A 9,199-nucleotide genomic window follows, 5' to 3' on the forward strand; every position below is an offset into this window, starting at 1 on the left:
GATTAACCTCCAAAATATACAAGCAGCTCATGAAGCTTAATACCAAAAAAGCAAATAACCCAATCCACAAATGGGCAGAAGACCTAAATAGACATTTCTTCAAAGAAGACATACAGATGGCCAACAAACACATGCAAAGATGCTCAACATCACTAATCATCAGAGAAATGCAAGTTAAAGCCACAATGAGGTATCACCTCACACCAATCAGAATGGCCATCATCACAAAGTCTGGAAACCACAAATGTTGGAGAGGGTGTGGAGAAAAGGGAACTCTCCTGCACTGTTGGTGGGACTGTAAGTTGGTACAGCCACTATGGAAAACAATTTGGAGATTCCTTAAAAAACTACAAATAGAACTACCATATGATCCAGTAATCCCACTACTCGGCATATACCCAAAGAAAACCATAATCCCAAAAGAAACTTGTACCATCATGTTTATTGCAGCACTATTTACAATAGCCAGGACATGGAAGCAACCTAAATGCCCATCAACAAATGAATGGATACAGAAGATATGGCATATATATACAATGGAATATTACTCAGTTCTAAAAAGGGATAAGATGGAGCTATATGTAATGAGGTGGATAGAACTACAATCTGTCATACATAGTGAAGTAAGTCAGAAAGAGAAGGACAAATATTGTATGCTAACTCACATATACGGAATCTAAAAATGGTACTGATGAACTCAGTGACAAGAACAAGGATGCAGATACAGAGAATGGACTGGAGAACTCAAGGTATGGGAGGGGGCTGGGGGTGAAGGGGAAACTGAGAAGAAGCGGGAGAGTAGTACAGACATATATATACTACCAACTGTAAAATAGTCAGTGGGAAGTTGTTGTATAGCAGGGGGAGTCCAGCTCGAGGATGGAAGATGCCTTGGAGGACTGGGGCGGGGAGGGTGGTGGGGACTCGAGGGGGGGGGGAGTCAGGGAAGGGAGGGAGTGTGGGGATATGTGTATGAAAACAGATGATTGAACCTGGTGTACCCCCCCCAAAAAAAAAAAAAAAAAGAATGAAATTAGAATACCTCCTAACACCATACACAAAAATAAACTCAAAATGGATTAAAGACCTACATGTAAGGCCAGACACTATAAAACTCCTAGAGGAAAACGTAGGCAGAGCACTCTATGACATACATCAAAGTAAGATCCTTTTGACCCACCTCCTAGAATAAAGGAAATAAAATCAAGAATAAACAAATGGGACCTAATGAAACTTAAAAGCTTTTGCACAGTGAAAGAAACCATAAACAAGACAAGAAGACAACACTCAGAATGGGAGAAAACACTTGCCAATGAAGCAACCGACAAAGGATTAATCTCCAAGGTGTTGGTTGATGAAGCAGATGAAACTAGTTACAAGGTCTCTTAATTTGCCTTGTTTAGAGTCCCAAGAAAAGCAATACCATTTTGTTTCTGTAGCCCGCTGTGTGCATATGGTCCTGAGCTGAAGCTGGTTTCATGCTCAAGGGCTTTGCCTTTAAGGAATCACATTATTCAAACCTCTTCTCTTCCCCACGGGCTGTGCTGCAAGGAAGTGCTTTCTGCAGCCTTGCTTTGAACATGTTCCTCTGCTTCATCACCCTGGCCCTAGCTGATTTGACCAAGGGTGAGTATCCAACCCAAGGCAGGCAATCCACAGACTTGTCAGTGAACTATATGTCTTGGTGCTAAGAGATGAGCTGTCAGACAAATCTATACTCAAACATTTTAACTAAGATATGTAAAGAATGAGATGTGGAGAAATTGGAATCTTCTTACACTGCTGGTGGGAATGTAAAAATGGTGCAGTCACTTTGGAAAACAGTCTGGCAGTTACTCGAAAAGTTGAGCACAGATACCACATGAACCAGCAAGTATTGTAATATTAACTTGGGTATATACCCAAGTGAAATGAAAACATCTGTCCACATAAAAATTTATACACAAATGTTCATAGCAGCATTATACATAGTAGCCAAAAAGTGGAAACAACCCAAATGCCCATAAACTGAGAAATGGATAAATAAAATGTGGTATAGCCACACAATAGATGTCTTTCAGCAATAAAAAGAAGTCAAGTCCTGATTCATGCTGCAATGTGAATGAACCTTGAACACATTACATTAAGTGAAAGAAGCCAGTCACCAAAGATCAAATATTGGATGATTCCATTTACATGAAATGTCCAGAATAGGTAAATCTATAGAGACAGAAAGTAGATTATTGGTTGCCAAGGGCGGGGGGTGGGGAGACGGTTACGAGGAAATGGGGAGCAATTGCTAATGGGTATGGAATTTTGTTTAGGGGGTGATGAAGATGTTCTAATATTGACTGTGAGTACAGTTGCACAGCTCTGTGGTGAATATACTGAAGAAACTGAATTGTACATTTTAATGGGTCAATTGTATGGTATACGAATTATATCTCAATAAAGCTGAAGTTAAAAGAATAAGGCATGTAGATAATGAAACAGTGAACAATTGGAGAGGAAGCTGAAAGGTTCAGATATAAAGACCACGTGGACACTTACCGAATGCAAGACAGTTAGCAGTCTGATAGTAGTGCTAAGACATGAGAATCACAGCTATATTTTTCCCTCTGTAGAATTTACTTATAAAAAGTATAGTGCTATTTTTGTGACATTTATGAATTATATTGATAAAAATATTCATTAAAAATGATTTTTAATGCACTGTCATGAACTTGAAAGTGTACTGTCTTTATATGAAAACTAACACATGATAAGCCATTTTGCTTTCCACTTGAACTTGATATGCAAACAAAGCTATTCTTTTAGTGTTTTTAGTTTTAGATGGAGTTAGATTTCCTTAGATCATATCGTTTCTTCTTTTTCTCTAATTGGAACTTCTTTTTTAGTTTTGAAAGTCATGTTACCAATTTGTAGGGAATGGTAAAATATGGCTTTATTTATGTTGGGGGCAATTTAAAACATCTATTTATTTTCCTTCTATTTACTTGTCAAATCTTGATTACTGAAACGGGGATTCTTAAATTGGTATGATTCTTCCTAAAGAATTCTTCCATTTAGAATGAAGTGAGAAGTTTATAACACTCTTTAAAACCCTTTCCACTTTCTTATTCATTCATTCATTCATTTATCTGTTTGAAAATGTGCTATTGTATAAGCCTTTGTCGTAGAAGGAGGAGCCCTGCTGTGTACATTTGACCTCTTAGGTCGGTGAAAAAAGTATTTAGTACTGAATTTCCAAAGATTCAAAAAATGTTAGAATGATGAGCTAAAATACTATAAAATAGAGACAATACAAAGCTCTATACTTTCATTTGATTATTGGATCAACATCTATATCATCATTCCTAAGTCTTTTTAAGGTGAAAGGAAACTGTGATTATGCTAAAAAGCAATGTTGAACATGTACAGTGTGGTGGATGAATGTCTTCACAATATCCATGAGGTAGATAATATTACCTCCATTTTCTGGCTTAGTAGATTTAAACCCATGGTGAAATAAGTAGGTCAATGTCACAGATAAATCCTAGTTTCTCTGACAGCAAAACCTATAGCTCTTCTGTCTATATGCACTTTCTGTGTCTCTGTTTTTCTTTTTCTTTTTTTAAGGACTTTTATTGAGATATAATTGACCTACAATAAACTGCATATATTTAAAGTGTAAAAAAAAAAAAAAGAAAGACCATGTGGCCATGAGGAGCCTGTGTCAACTGAAGTTCTATACAAGAAGCTGTATCTCTAGGAGGGATGGAAGAAGGAGGTAGGTGATAAGGTCTCCTTAAAGCCATGTGATTTCACTGCTATCAATGAAGTTGCCATCTCTAAAGACTCTTCTGTAACTTTCTAGTTCTCTTTGCCTCACACAGCTGTATAAGCCAGCAGAAGCACATCCTTGTCCTCCAGAGAGAAGAAACCAGCCCCAACAGCCTTCTAATTTGAGAGTTAATGCTGACATGCACGTTATTCCCACACTGGCGTGGTCGTTTGAAGCTAAGCAGTTCTAAGAATCTATAGGTCATAAAGAGCCACATGACAGGTATTCCTGGAGCTTGTCCACTGTGAATTTCCATGTGACTGGTTCGACCAAGGCCTTTTTGCCGGAAGTTTATGTATTCTATCATGCCCTTCCTGTATCAGTGGGAGGATGCTAGGAAGGAACGTGGGCAGGTGGGGTTTTGTGAGGCTGGGCACATATGCCTTTAAGGTCACAAGCTTGCCCTCACACATGCTCTGTCTGGCTCAATACCCTACCACCTAGGATTGACTCTGCTTACACTTTGTTTAGAAATGTATAGAGGGGCATCCTTTTTGTGTCTCAGTTTTGGAATTGGACTGTCCCCTTAATCATTACCCTTTCATATATATAATGTTGAGGGGCCCTGAAGGATGACTGCCATGATTAGGTACCAACTGCCAGGGGCATTAAGGGACAGGGTGCTCTCACAGCCCCCTTTCCTATATTCCCGTGTGGTTACCAACAGCAGATTCCAGCTCCCAGGAACCACGCTGTTTCCTCGTCTCTTTGCCGAGGTCATTCTCCCCAAAGGTTCCATCTCATGGCAGTTGGAATGGCCAGTGGCTGCCAACTTGAGTGCTTCCCTGATGGCATCATGTGCCCTGATTCTTATGTTGTTGGGGAGAGAAGAGCAGGGCAATTTCAGGAAGAGCTGGCAGCTTAGTCCAATGGCAGACCCCGGACCACTCTGGATCCCTGCCTTCCTTCAGCCCCTGATCCCCTCAGCGCCTGGCCTGGGTGTTTCCTGGGTTCTGGGGATCAAAGATCTTTGCAGTAAACCTTGTTGCTTGAGGTCCTATGGGGGGAGGGGGATCTCTGTTCTCTGTTCCTTGCAACTATAAAATCCCTGCCTGAAAAGCACTGTAAAAAGATGTCATCCAGGCCTGAGTAGGGGGTTGCAGAGAGGGATGGTGATGGCAGGGAGAGAAGAAACTGAGGCATGTGTGATTACTCCTTCCCTGGACTCTGCCTAGATAGCATCTTGAGGTTGGAGAGTAGAAGGACCAACACCATGGACCTGTTCTTGGCCCTCTTCTCCCTGTCATCGGGTGGTGTGTAGGGAAGGATGGTAGAAACAATGTTCCCGGTTAGGCAAGTTGTCATCCCCAGGATTAAATGTGTTACTTCATACAGAGTGAGGTACTCTTATTGTCATCATTTAACTGAGGGAGAAGCCAAGGCTCAAAGAGGTTAAGAACCTGTCCTAAGATCACAGAGCTATTGAGTGATGAAGCTGGGATTGGGACTCAGCCTATCTGACACCAGAGCTGACACCCATCTGCTGCCCTTAAATCGTGTGTGAAGAGTACAGGCCGGGAAAGGAGGAGGGATCTGAATGTGCGTTTGCACAGAGGGACCTGGAGGCAGCCCACTGACTTCTTTGGCACAGAGGGGTCAGGGGTTGGGGACCTTGAAGGTAGGCCAACTCTGAACTAGACACCACAGGGGCAGTGCTGGCAGTCTTGAGGGGCAGGATCAAAGCCTTGGATGCGGTGGGGCATAAAACAGGATTTCAGCAAGATGGAGAGAAGGGGAGCAGGAAGCCGAGCTCTGCCTCTGCTGTCATTTCTCCCGGTCACGTGCCCCACCCCAGGTGGGGCGCAGTGGTCTGAGAACTCGGGCCACAGGCCTCCCTCTCTTAGCTCCCAGGGTAGAGGGAAGGACAGAGCGGCCGAGGCAGAATTAAGTTTTTACAGCACCGTGGGACTTGAGCCTCGCTCATTGGCAGCCGAAAGCCAAATCTGGCCTGCAGATGGGTTTTGTTGGGCCTGCTGGGGGGGTTCTAACATTTTAAAATATTTAGAAATTGAGAGACTTCACAAAAAAGCAGGGTTCTGGCCTTTCTTGAAAATTGGAACGCTCTTACAACACTGGACCCATGTCCTCGCATGGCAACGGAGGGCCGGGACGGAGCAGGGCGGTGGCTGCCCGCTGCCCCAGCCCCCACGGTGATGGTTGGCTCTGCCGATCTTCTAGTTGGTGGCCTCTGTGAGCATCTGGGATTGTGCCCCACGGGAGGCTTGTGCTGTGACAGTGCTGATGGTGCTGAAGGGACCCCGGAATTTGGATTCTAGGTTCTTAGAGGGTATCAAGTGAATGCTCTTTCCTGGGTGCCCTGGAGGCAACTGTGCATGGAAGTCTGGTGTTCAGGAGAAAGTAGGTACCAGCAACACAGACCCAAAGGTGACTGGGGCCAGTGCCCCAGTGGAAACATAAACAGTATGTAGCAACAGTCAGGCTTCTCCACAAAGAGTGTGTGTGTGTGTGTGTGTGGGGTGTGTGTGTGTGTGTGTGTGTGTGTGTGTGTGTGTATTTAAAAGAGATTTATTTTAAGGAACTGGCTCATGCGATTGTGGGGACAGGCAAGTGGGGAATCTTTGGGTCCAGTCCCCAAGCCAGAGACTCAAGCAGCAGCTGACCCTGCAAGTCTTGAGGCAGAATGTCTTCTTTCCGAGAAATCTGTTAGTGGTCTTAAGACCTTCAACTGATCGTATGAGGCCCACCCACATCAATGAAGGTAGTGATCCTCACTTCTACAAAATACCTGCAGGGCAACACCTAGACTAGTGTCTGCTTAACAGCAGGGTACCAAGCTGACACAGAAAACGAACGGTCACACAGTGACAGGAGCCGTGGGATGAGGACGGGAGCCTGGGAGACCTCCCCGGAAGCGTGGGCGGGGAGGAGGGGAGTCCAGGCAGCTCTGCTGGGGAGGAGAGGCCGCGCCCGGGACTACAGCCTGGGCCACAGGAGCGGGCGGGGGGGGGGGGCTGCAGCGGGAGAGGCAGAGCATGGGAGGCCAGGTGGTGACTTAGCTGCTCTTTCCAGACATTGAATAATGGGGGGGGGGGGAACCGGGGTTCAAGGAGGAAAGGCCTCGTTTTGGTTTGCACTTTGCAGGCTCAGGAGAAGGCAGGAGCCAGGGGAAAGAGAAAGAGAGGTGAGGTGGAAAGGAACAAGGGAGGGGCTGGGGGCGGGATTTCTCTCCGGATAAGAGGGGATCTGCTTCCTCAGCAACAGGGCTGTGGAGAAAACACAGCCTCCACGCGGGCAACCCAGGGCCCCAGGGCCGAGCGCTGGCCGGGGCAGGCAAGGACAGGAGAGGGAGTGTTCTAGAAAAAGGCCCCTTCTGCCTGCAATTCTTTCTCCAGTGCCCTCCCCACCTCCTTGCACCTCCTTCAGGCTGCCTTCCAGATGCTCCGGGAACTCCGCCCCTCTCTGTCCTGGGCTCCTGAGGGTGGCTGCCTCCCCCTCCCTTCCGCTGAGCGCGGATGGCCTCTCCTGCTCTCTGCTCTGCCCCTGGACCTCCTCGGGCTGCCGAGCCCTCCCCCCGGGGCTGAGCAGCCCTTCCTGTCTCCACTGAGTCCTAGCGGGCAGCGCTGGAGAACAGGCAGCTTGAGGATCAGGAAAGGAGGGACACGCCCAACTTCACACGCACACAGCTGGGGGAGTGTTTCAATTTTTAAAAAAGCAACAAGAGTATACAACACAGCAGAGTACCCTACTGTTGTGGCTTACTATTGTTTTTATTCTGAATTACACTGTGGGGAGGCACCACCATTTTTTCCACATTTAGGGCCTCCAAGGGCTTAATCCAGCCCTGCCTCGCACCCCTCCGCACACACACGTTTCAGCGCTCAGAGGATGTGGCTGAGTAGCCGAGAAGCAGAGGTGCAGTTCAGGAAGGGCACAAAGACACAAAGGGCGTGTGCGCCTGCCGGGGCTTTTTTTGTGCTGCCTGAAAGTTCAAAACATGCTGGAACACGGAAAGAAAGGTATCTGCCTGGGTGACTCAGACATGTTCCAGCATTTTCCCACAGGCTCCCGCACGTCCCAAAATAACTGCAACCCTGGATTCCGTCCCTTGGCATATGATTCCGTTTGTATAATGTTACAGAGCAGTGGCCACACTCACATGGGCGCTGCAGGAATGCACAGCCCACGACGGAGCTCCGTGCTGTGTGGCTGGAGGAAAAGGAAGCACAGGGACCACAACAGTAAGAAGTGGGGACGTGCAGGGCCTGGGTCAATGCCTACCTTTCACAGATGGGGAGAAAAAGGCCCGGAGCGGGAATCGGTCTGCCAAAACGTACATTCTGGGGACGACAAGAGAAAGCTGGTGGGAGAGCGGGCCCTAAACTCTTGTCAGCTAATATTGATGTTTATTTCTGAGTAAATGTCAATTTAGCCTTGGAATCCTAAGACCTTAAGTCAAAGGAACTTTAAGGGCCCCCGGCCATCCACGGTGCCCACGTGCCAGGTCTGCACAACAATGTGGGAAGAAGGTGTCAGATTGGACCTGCCCGCAGGGGACTTACAGTCTTGCATAGGAATGATGAAGGATATTAAAGCAGCTGGAAGACAGGTGTCCCCTGGCAAACAGACTGAAGGCTGGTGGGAATTTCGGGAAATGGAAGTCTGAGAAGAAGGGTACTTACTGTCTGAGCAAGGAAGGTCTCACAGAAGGTAGGCTTCAACAGTGGGCGCAGACTTGGGTGGGCATGGCTGGAGGGGAGTGGAGGCAAGGTGAGAGGGGGAGGGGAGTTCCAGGAACCTTTGGAAACCAAACCTGGGGGTCTGGGCGGCCAGCGCTGAGTCTGCAAGTGACTCTCGTATAGATGCCATTACTTACTAGTTCCAAACTGGGAATTCCCAGGCAGTCCAGTGGTTAGGACTCCTCGCTCTCACTGCCAAGGGGGAACTAAGAACCCACAAGATGTGTGGCACATCCAAAAAGAAGAAAAAAATAGTTCCAAGTCACTTGTCTTATCTGAGAGACAGGAATAATCTCATAGGATTTTGACACACTATACTAAAAAAAAGAACCAACTTTGACCAAGGAAGAGGTGAGAGGTAATTCTCAAATTTCTCTGGTACTTAAGAGTCCTTTCCTTCTTGGTGCTAAAGAACATGGTGAGACCAGCATGCACTTCAATGTCTCCTGGGCCTGAATGCAATCCTGCCTCTGCTGGCACAAGTCACTTCCTGTTTTCTCATCCATTACATGAGGATGTTAATTACAGCTAACAGTCTGTCATGTGCCAGGCACTACTTTCACTGCTTCCCATGTCTGATTTCATTTAATCATTTCCCTCCACTCCCTATTTTACAACTGAGGCAACTAAGCCTAAAAAGGCTGTGTAACTTGTCCACCGTCCCAGAGCTTTTCCGTGAAGCTCTGTTCTGAACCCAGGA

The sequence above is a fragment of the Hippopotamus amphibius genome, chromosome 5 (assembly GCF_030028045.1).
Source record: "Hippopotamus amphibius kiboko isolate mHipAmp2 chromosome 5, mHipAmp2.hap2, whole genome shotgun sequence".
NCBI classification, from domain to species: Eukaryota; Metazoa; Chordata; class Mammalia; order Artiodactyla; family Hippopotamidae; genus Hippopotamus; species Hippopotamus amphibius.